Below are 11,726 nucleotides of genomic sequence, written 5' to 3'. Positions count from 1 at the left end.
TTACAGTAGGAGTCTGTGGCATTCTCTTACTCTGGCCTGAGGAAGAACATTTGTTTCCCTAATCACGTCTTTACTAAAATCTGACAACTTTTAAATGTCACTTTCAGCAGGGAAGCCAATTTCATGCACCTTTAGAAATAATAAGCAGGTTATTTTGCCATCTTTTTTTTTTTAATCAGGATAACCGGATGTCATAAATTTTTCTCTAAAATATCTAATCCCATCTACAATATCCATGACCTTAGATATATTTTGTTTATTCAAATACTCTGTTATACATCTGTTCTCTGTTGTTAACAATGTTGAAAACTGCAGAATACTTACAACCCAGTAGGACAGACAAAGCTGGTTGATCAAGTTGAAGCAAAATTATTAAATTATAATAAATTTACTCTATAATAATTAACAGGCCTTGTATTTTCTCTCTCAATATCTATCATAAAATGATAAGAATTCTTCTGTTTTCAAGTTGTTATGAAACTGAACATCTATTTTCTACTCTGAAATTTAAAAAAAAATATATATATAGGTATAAGCACATAGGTAAGCACAAGATATGCTTGGTAATAAATGTAACAAATATGGTAAATAGTGTAGTTCATAATTTATGCCTATTTTATGACTTAGCACTAACTTGTTATTTCTTTTTCAACTTAAATCAACTTGTTATTTCTTTTTTTTTTCTTCTCTGTCTTGAGCTAAATTCTTTGTTTCACATAAACTAAAGAAGCTCCGATCAACTGCTGATGGAGACTGTCTCTGTTTTCTAAGTCTTTTTACAAATTGCATGAATACAAATTGTAGCTATTGAGTGTTTTAAAATTTCAAGTTTATTTATTTTAGTATAATTTTATCTACTTCATATAATGGGTGTTTTCTAAGGGATTTTTTCAGAGAAAAATTTTCTACATGAGGAAAATTTTACAAATCACTTTGCTAGGCAATAGAAAATAATTGAGTGACTTGTTTCTAACAGTCATCTCATCTCTGCAAGACTCATCAAGACTAGAAAATGGAGAAACAAGATAGTGTGTGCTATACAAATAAAGTAAAAACCATAATTCTTACTAAAAACCTTGAAATTTTATTTATACATCAAATAAGATATGATTTGACTGCAACAGCAGTTATATATACCTGAACGTGGCATAAGGCATAAGACCTACTAGAGATTAGAAGAGTAGACAATCATGACTGGCTGGATAAAGCTCAAAAAAGCAGGTGTCTTCAATTAGGCCTCATACATAGCTGGGATTTCAACATGTAGAAGAGACAAGGGTCAATACACACTCTCCTCATGTACCCTCCTTGTGTTCCTAGAGGTTTTTTCCTCGTAGCAGATCCCATCTCTTTACATAAGTGTCATCTATGCACACCGAATTAATTGGATAGCTTTCCTTTCCCTTTATCTTCATGAAGTTGGGTGAGAGGAGCTGTTGGAGAATCATAAATCTCCATCAGTTTTGGTGCTGTGCTGGCTGTTCAGCTCCAAGTAGGCAGATTATGAGTTGTGATGATTTATAGTTTTAATCTTTTCTATAAATGAGTATGGAGGCTGTACAACAGGCCTATATTTACAAAGAAAACAGCAGATAAATAAGTAAATAAATAGGTGGATAATCATAATAACCTTGACATTAAAACATAATGTTACAAGACAAGGTTGAAGAAATGTATTTTTAACCCCTTCTTCTGGGGTGATTAGTAAACTGTTATTTCCTGTATGTGTAAATTTTTATGGATGAATAACTCAAAATATATGGGGTTATTTTATTGTATCCACAATAGTAATGCATTAGAGTATACCCATTATCTTACTGTCCATGACATGGATTCCTGGTTTATCTAACTAAAGTATACTATCTCAACATATTTTCTAAAAGTACAATAGAAATAGAAAATATAAGAGATAGAAGACACTTTAAAGCGAGTTTAATCTAGGCCCAAGATTGTTAAAGTATTTTTGGCCAAAGTTATAGTAATAGTTGTTGGCAAAGATGCAAGTACAGCCCGAGACTCAGTTTTTCACTCTTTGCCCAATACAGCATTCTGTCTGTGTTAAAACTGTGTTAAGATTTAATGTTAACATAACCAATTGAAAGATAAATCTTTGAGTGTTTTACGTGAATCTTACTCTTAAAAAACGTGTTCAAAACATATTTTAGACTGGGGAAACTCACCATGGACACTATGCATGTTCATTGGTTTATTGTGATGACCTAATTGATGGTTGAATTAATTGAAGATATTTGCTTTATACATTGTGATGTTTCATAAATTTTGGCAACTACATATTTTTATTTCTGTGAGGTTGTCATCTTCTTTTTCTGTTGCTGTTAGGATAATTGCTCCAATACAAATGCTTACAACAAAGTACTAATTTAACCCATTATGTGTATAGGGAAATGTTATAGTTCAGTTTGTTAGAATAATATGTAGTGAATAAGCATTGAATACAGTTTGATAATAGTGTTTAAAAGTTATGTGGGATAGGGAGGGTGGGAGGGAGATGCAAGAGGGAGGAGATATGGGGATATATGTATATGTATAGCTGATACACTTTGTTAGAAAGCAGAAACTAACACACGATTGAGAAGCAATTATACCCCAATAAAGACGTTAAAAGAAAAAAATAAAAGTTATGGAATGACTTAGAATAAAATCTGCTCATTATCACAGCCTGATCAATTTGATCTCTGCACAACTTTGCCATTTTACCTAATGCCCTTTTTCCTCTTTTCCCTTATGCTTTTATTTCATAAGCCTTCTACACTTTCAAGAACATGCCAAGTGTGTGACTTTGTAAGTAAGTACTTTGCATCTGCTGTACCCTAGTTGTGGAACATCCCTCTCCTCAACTATTTGCATAACTGATTCCACCTTATTTTCCAGATCTCAATCCAAAAGTTACCTCCTCTTCTGACAACCCCATCTATAGTATGTCCTTCTGATACATTTACCACAATCTGATTGCTCACATAATTAATAAAATCTGTTAATATTTTTTAAAAAAGTTATGGCATGGATTTCATTACTTTTTAAAATCAATGTCTCAACTATTAATTCCATACTGGATGGGTGAGATTGTTAGATTCCTGACTTTATGGTCAGTAAGTGATTGGTGTAGGAAAATTCTGTCATGACTAAAGAATTGTCAGAATCTTCATCATCATCTTCATTATTATCATTATAATCACCACAGATACCTGTCATTAATAAGATCCTAGGTGAATTTATATCTAGGTTTAACCTTGACTCTAGAACTTATTATCTGCAAAACACTGAGCAGTTACAAAGTCAGGTCTTCAATTATGAGAATAACAATAGAACTTATGTATTGAGTTTTTATAAAGACTAAATGATTGAAATTATAAAAGTATGTGTCACAGTGCCTAGCACATGGTAAGCATAGTGATTGCTGTAGTAGTTGTTACAGTTCGAGCAAAAATAGTAGTAGAGGAATATTATTAAAAGATATAGGTAGGATGGTGGTAGTAATATTGGTGCATTGGTGGTAACACCTCACGTTTCCCTAATATTAACCTTGTTGTAGAAATGATGGATAAAGGGCCCTAAATTTAACAGAATTAATTTTAAATTGTATCTGTTTCTCAACAGCAAAATGGAAATAACAAGAATACTCTGAGAACAAAATAAAATTTCATAGGGTTTTCATGAGAACGAATGGGGCCAAGGGCAGCCACCTCAAAATATGCTTCAATACATATTGATTATTTTGGATTAAAATTACTTAAGAAATGGCTGATGAAAGAGGGACATTTTGACTCTCTTCTCTATCTCCCTGAAAGCAGGAAATAAATCTCCCATGTGAAAGGTGCCCTTACTGTATTGGGAGGTAGAAAGACATCACGAGAGAGAGGGAAGTCAGGGCTAAGAGGCCTACATAAACAAACCTTGTTACTTCTATATTAATTTACTACCCAAGCCCAAACTTTGCTTAAATTCCTTACTAACTAAACACCCAAACATAAGTTTCTTTGTCTTGTCGATTCCTCTCAAATGTATTGTTTCTTTGTCTAAAAAATGTAAAAGCTGCCAGCTTTGGCCACTTCTTAGGTCCTACTTCCATGAGACCTTCCTATAAACTGTTTTTCCTAATGTTAATCTGTTTTGTATCAAGTTAATTATCAGTCTAACCACAAGATTGGTAGAGGTGGGGAATTTCCCCTTCCCTGACAAAACGAAATAAACTAATATACATAAATACTTAGAACAGTGCCTTACTCAAGAAATGATTATTATTTTCTATAGTGTTATGATGTTTTTGTTGTACCACATCACTGGGCTGGAAAGTGATATTGCAGAGGTTTAAATCTATGTCTGCAACCAAAACCTGTACTTTAACCTAACACTATATTGCCTCCCAGATCAGCATGTTCTTTTCATGGGTAGCAATTAACATACTGATTAATGAAGTTGAATTTATTTTTCCATCACAGTAGTGAGAATGGCATAATTTGCTCTAAAGTGAATTAGCTTCCTACCATAGGGAACAGTTGACTAACTTTGTTAAACGTATTTATTGTATAACCCGGATTCTTTTTAGATCTGATCTCAGAAGACTGTTTCCACTATATGTTAACTCTTCTGATGCTTTGTGACATCCACTGGGTTTTCCTTGTGTCTACTCCTCCAAGCCTTGGAGTGATTTTTAAGGGCCTAATTCCCTGTGTTAACATTTCTTTCTTCTTAAAATAGTGATGTCTGATATGTCCTCATCTCTCCTTTTTTTTTTTTTTTAACATCCTTATTGGAGTATAATTGCTTTACATTGGTGTGTTAGTTTCTGCTTTATAACAAAGTGAATCAGCTATACGTATACGTATATCCCCATATCTCCTCCCTCTTGTGTCTCCCTCCCACCCTCCCTGTCCCACCCCTCTAGGTGGTCACAAAGCACCAAGCTGATCTCCCTGTGCTATGCGGCTACTTCCCACTAGCTATTTGTAGTGAGGTGGATGGACCTAGAGTCTGTCATACAGAGTGAAGTAAGTCAGAAAGAGAAAAACAAATACCGTATGCTACACTGGGAGGGGGAAGGGTAAGCTGTGACAAAGTGAGAGAGTGGCATGGACATATATACACTACCAAATGTAAAACTCATCTCTTTTCTTGATACATTTATTTTCAGATTCTACCACTGAACTTATGTTACCTTTACATTGGGTCAATAACAGATTTTTAAGTACCATTCTACTGTCTTGCAGTTCTATAATGACCTTACCTAGATATCGATTACACTAGCCCATCAAAACCATGATTTGCATATGATGTGCCTGAGTGTGGTTTTTTTCTTTCTCTCTCTCCTGCTTGGGTATCATCTAGGTTTCTGCATCTGGAAGTTGATTTCCTTCTCGAAATTCAGAAAATTTAGAGCCTTTATTTTTCCTATTTTTTTCTTCCCTATTCTTTTTCCTGTCTCCTTCTGAGACTCTGATTGTATTTATGTTAATTTACTTGATATCATGCCCCATGTTTCTGAGATTATATTCACTGTTTAGTCTTTTTCTCTTTGTTTTCCTCAGATTTATAATTTTCTATGGGTCTATCTTCAAGTATACTGAATTTCTTCTGTCTTCTATCTTCCATTAATCCTTATCTAGTGATTTACTTTTCAGTTGTTGTACCTCCCAGTTTTAGATTTTTCATTTGCCCTTTTTATGGTTTCTATTTCTATGCTGAAATTCCCTATCCATTAACTCATTATGCTTATTTTTTTAAGTTTATGACTATATAATACCTGTTTTTAAATCCATGTCTATTGTTATAATATCAAGGTCGTCTTGGGTTTGATTACTATTGACTGATGTTTTTTAAGTATACGTGACATTTTCCTGTTTTTCACATATCCCATGATTTTGGTGGGGATTTGGCTGCAGTCTTTTATATCTTACTTTTTAGCAAGAGAGATATTGTGTAAACAACTAATCGTTATCCAGTTTGAATGTGGCCACAAAGTAAGCACAGATTATGGTGGAAGACAAAAGAGGGAATTGACCACATTTTTGAGACAGGAAATATTTTGCAATTTTTTTGAAAATAAGAATGTTCAGGAATAACAAAGAGTACATTGTATCTTTAGTAGTAATATAATTCAGATCAAACTTTAAAAATCTTAAAAGAAACCAAGAGTTATATATAAACATACAGTAGAAGGAAATACTAATTCAGAGTTGCAGAACTTGTCAGCATCTTTGGTTTGTCAGCTAACCAATACAAGATATTTCCTCACCTGAAAAATGTTAACTCTTGCATAATCTAAGAACATTTCTAAATAACTAATGTTCCTGAGTACAATGAAAAACATTCCTCATTCCTTTGAAAAGCCTAAAGCGCTTTGCAAATTTAATGTGTGATGATCATAATTCCTACAATTAAAAAAAATTTTGCACACTTAAAATTAATTTATCTTGCATCAAAAAGAATAAAATACCCAGGAATAAACCTACCTAAGGAGGCAAAAGACTTGTATTTGGAAAACTGTAAGACACTGATGAAAGAAACTGAAGACATCACAAATGGATGAAAAGATATACTGTGGTCTTGGATTGGAAGAATCAATATTGTTAAAATGACCATACTACCCAAAGTAATCAACAGATTCAACGCAATCCCTATTAAATTACCAATGGCATTTTTCACAGAACTAGAACAAAAAATTTTAAAATTTTTATGGAAACACAAAAGACCCTGAATAGCCAAAGCAATCTTGAGAAAGAAAAACAGAGTGGGAGGAATCAGGCTCCCTGTCTTCAGACTATACTACAAAGATACATTAATCAAAATAGTATGGTACTGGCACAAAACCAGACATACCGATCGATGGAACAGGATAGAAAGCCCAGAAATAAACCCACACACTTATGGTCAATTAGTCTACGTCAAAGAAGGCAAGAATATACAAATGGAGAAAGGATGTTCTCTTCAATAAGTGATGCTGGGAAAACTGGACAGCTACATGTAAAAGAATTAAACTAGAATATTCTCTAACACCACATACAAAATAAACTCAAAATGGATTAATGTAAGACCAGATACTATAAAACTCTTAGAGGGAAACATAGGCGGAACACTCTTTGACATAAATCACAGCAATATTTTGCATTTGTCTCCTAGAGTAATGGAAATAAAAACAAAAATTTTAAAAATGGGACCTAATTAAACTTAAAAGCTTTGTGCAGCAAAGGAAAATGTAAACAAAACAAAAAGACAACCTACAGAATGGGAGAAACTATGCTACTGACAAGGGATTCATTTCCAAAATATACAAACAGCTTATACAGCTCAATGTCAAAAAAGCAAACAACCCAATCCAATGTCAAAAAAACAAACAACCCAATCCAAAAAATGGGCAGAAAATCTAGAAAGACATTTCTCCAACGAAGATTTACAGATGGCCAACAGGCACATGAAAACATGCTCAACATTGCTAATGATTAGGGAAATACACATCAAAACTACAATGAGGTATCACCTTAAACTGGTCAGAATGGCCATCATCAAAAAGTCTACAAATAATAAATGCTGGAGAGGGTGTGGAGAAAAAGGAATCCTCCTACACTGTTGATGGGAATGCAAATTGGTACAGCCACTATGGAGAACAGTATGGAAGTTCCTTAAAAAACTAAAACTAGAGTTACCACATGATCCAGTGATCCCACTCGGGCATATACCTGGAGAAAACTGTAATTTGAAAAGATACCTGCACCCCAATGTTCATAGCAGCACTCTTTACCATAGACAAGACATGGAAGTAACCTAAATGTCCATTGACAGATGAATGGATAAAGGAGATGTGGTATATATATACAATGAAATATTACTCGGCCATAAAAAACAATAAAATAATGCCATTTGCAGCAATATGGATGGACCTAGAGATGATCATACTAAGTGAAGTAAGCCAGATAAAGCCAAATATCATATGATATCACTTATATGTGGAATCTAAAAAAATGATACAAACAAACTTATTTACAAAACAGAAATAGACTCACAGACATAGAAAACAAACTTATGGTTACCAAAGGGGAAACAGTGGGGAGGGATAAATTTAGGAATTTGAGATTATACATATACACACTACTATATATAAAATAGATAAACAACAAGGACCTACTGTATAGCACTGGGAACTATACTCAATATCTTGTAATAATCTATAAGGGAAAAGAATCTGAAAGAGTATATATATATATTTATATATATATAAAAGTATGTATATATATAAATTGATTCACTTTGCTGTATACTTGAAACTAACACAACATTGTAAATCAAGTATACTTCAATAAAAAATAAATTTATCTGGAAACATCAATGTTCAAATACTAAAAGTTTTATTGTAATTTTTTAAAATTCCAGAGCTCTTTCAAATCTGAGATAATTTTGACATTGGTATATCCTGCACTATCCTCTTTAAATCTTTTCTCTTTGGGTAAAAATCTAACACCAATTTAATTGGTCTTCAATTTAAGTAAACAAATACACTTTCAAACGAGAACTTAGTAAAGAACAAAATTTAACATAATATAAATTAAGATGTAAGAAAATATTAATTTTCTCAGAATTTAAAGAAGACTTTTTGTTACTCATATAATTAATATAATTAGAAATGACAACATGATTTATTGATATTTTATTTTTTTATTGTGATTAAAGAGAGTCATGTAGTACCTGGATGCTCTAAATTAGCTCTTCTGTCATAAAATGGTATCTCCTTTACATAAGTATACATTTGTATTACTTTCAAGTTAATTATAAATGTGGTAGTAACTATTGGTTTGAATATTTAGGTCTGCAAAGAAATAAGAATATGTATCATTTTAGTAAAATAACTTTTTTAGTTTTTAGATTGCAGTCAGCATTTGGAAAATTACTGTTGGGTTTTTCATATTCTTGCATGCCTAGAAAGAAGTCGGTTGTTTTCCAATAATGGTGTTTTCGGAAACTATCACCATTTCCTTTCCTTGCTTTAGAATGTTATAATTATTATTTGAACATCACATCTCAGGAGATTTTGCTTCAATCACATGAAGCCTATAAAATGAATCCATGAATACTGAATAAAAAACATTTATCAGTATTTGGAAAGACAATAGTGTAGGAAATCTATTAGTACCATTCATTTCATAGAGATTTCAGTTTTAGAATTGTATCACTATTTAATTTATTGTGATTTTGGTTTGCTATACTCTATAACTCCACTTTTATAAAAGGCTTAAAAATTCTGGGCTCACTCTGAATTTCCCATATCTCTTTTAAAGTGTGGGTCTCATTCTTTACCTCTTTCCTTAGGTCTGAGTAATTCTTTGCTTGACTATCTCTCTCCTTCCCACATTCCTTTTGTTGTTGTTGTTCTGTAATTTTGATGCAAGAGTCTTTCCTTAAATTTCAAACTATATGCTGCGTTTTTAAGATGAACTAGTGTGTGCTGGTCTCCAGAGTCTTCCAGCAGACTGATATATGGAAAATATAGAAGTGCAGAAAAATATTACTGTGGTAATTTTTCCTTGTATACTGAGTACCAAGATGTTTGTCTATGATGGGAAGCTGGCTAGATTTTGGTTAGCAGGCTGAAATAGTATTAGAAGGATTTTCACACAGGGCAAGTCAATCTTCTCACATATTTGTGGGATGTTTCTCACACAACATCTATAAGAAAAATTGACATTTTATCCACACTGGACAGAAAGAGTTAGTTGACAAGTCCTCCTGTTCAGTACTGCCATATGAAAGAGGTCAGTGATGGAGCTAGAAATTCCACTGTATCAGACCACAGTGTTCAAATGATGCCTTGAAGAAGACACTACTGAGAGAGTAGCAGTTGTGTAGAAATAACATTCCTAGCAAACTGTGAAACAGACAATGAATTTACAACCCCAGCCTAGAGCTTATTTTTTTTTAAATGGGGGTAAAATAAAGAGTAAAAGACACCTGTCAAAAATGATGAATTGAGGGTCTTGAAAATGAAAGTGGAAGAAAATAAACTCGTCAAATTTCAAGCAAAATTTAGCACTTTATACACTCCTTTAGAACACCTTCACAAAGAACAGGTCTGCGATTCCTGGTTTCATGTGATGTGGAAACAATAGAGGTTTCCTGCAAGCAGATTTCAGAGGTGACCTGCATGTGCCTTTCCATTTGGGGAAAGGACTCTTGATGATATGCTTCGAAGATATGAATTTGCTAGATCAGCATACTGCCTGCTAAAAAGCACCATGGACAGCCTCCTAATTCTTCAATTGCCTCCATTCACTGTCTCATATAACCCTTCTAACACCTAACAGAGGGATCCATGTTCTTAAGGCACAGTTTTGTCAGGCTGTCCACTACATAGAAATCATCAAGGATGTTATCGGTGCATTCAGGGGACTCTATCTTAAGCCACTTTTTCCCCTGAGTGCAAGGCTAGCATTTACTTCCTCTTTCCACTATCACTAGACAATTCTATTCAATTATCTCACTATTACTTCAGTTTCAGTATTTCTCAATCAGAATTCATGGTTCTATTTCACAAACCTTACAGTTGACAATCTTTGTTTTGTCTGCCCAACACTCACTCACTCTGTACCACACACCCTTCACCCCCACTAGAGGTTTGGCCATTCAACCCATGCAGCATTATTTGTAATTATCTTTAGTTCCAGAAACATGTTCAAAGAGCAGGCATGTAAGCAAGGCTGGTTCAACCAGAAACTGGGAAAGGAAAATTCCTTGCCCTTTGAATCATTGAAGGAGATATATTTGCACCTGAGATGCCAGGAGTTATGTTTTTAATCACATTAAAAAAAATGTTCAGTAGGAACAAATACAGCAGGAATCAAGTTGAGACAAGTGTCTGAATCCTCCCAGATCTAATCTTTGAAGTATCTCGAGATTCCATGTTTCCCATAGCTTTTCCTTTGGTTTTGTGAAAGACTTCAGTACATTTCCAGTGCATTATCTTGTTCATGTGTGTAAGCTAATTTGAAGGGAGATTTCTGTACGTGCAACTAAATATTCTGACTAGTTGATTCTCCCTCTCCTATTTTGCTTTCTTCTATAGTACCATCCCTGCCCAGGTTTCTAAAGTAGCAATTTGGAGACAGGCCATTCAGCGTTCTTTTGTTCACCTTTGTTAGTGAAACGGTGACTGTAACATCTTAATGTGTAAGACTTTAATATTGACATCTTAATAACTCCTAATTTTTCTCTCCATCTCCGTCTCCACTGCCACTACCACACTGAAGCCATTTGCATCAGTCATCTGGATGATGCCAACCATCACTTTGCCTCCTGAATTCTGCTGCCAGTTTAGTCTCTCCCAAGTACACAGGAATTAAGATGGAAGTCTAATCATCGAGTCCCTTTGTTCAGTGATTTTAGTAGTCACAAATTTATGCTGCACTCATAATTTTAAGTTTTCCATTTTATATGTCACCCTAATGTCCCAAAGCTCTTCCAATAGAAAATGCTTCCAAATTAATTCATTTTTCCCCCACTTCTGTTTTACTTTTCACTTTCTGACTTAGTTAATAGCAACTTATTGTGGTGATCATTTTGCAATATATACAAATATCAAATCATTATACTGTACACCTGAAACTAACAATGTTATATGTCAATTATATCTCATTAAAAAAAGAGTAAAGAAAAATGGCAATTCTGGGGCACAAACACAGATTATCTCAATCTAGAATCCTCGTTTTTTTAAATTTATTTAT

The sequence above is a fragment of the Delphinapterus leucas genome, chromosome 7 (genome assembly GCF_059928025.1).
Source record: "Delphinapterus leucas isolate spDelLeu-1000000601 "Yukka" chromosome 7, BTC_Dleu_Yukka2, whole genome shotgun sequence".
Lineage (NCBI taxonomy): Eukaryota > Metazoa > Chordata > Mammalia > Artiodactyla > Monodontidae > Delphinapterus > Delphinapterus leucas.
Note: the sequence above shows the minus strand (reverse complement) of the source record.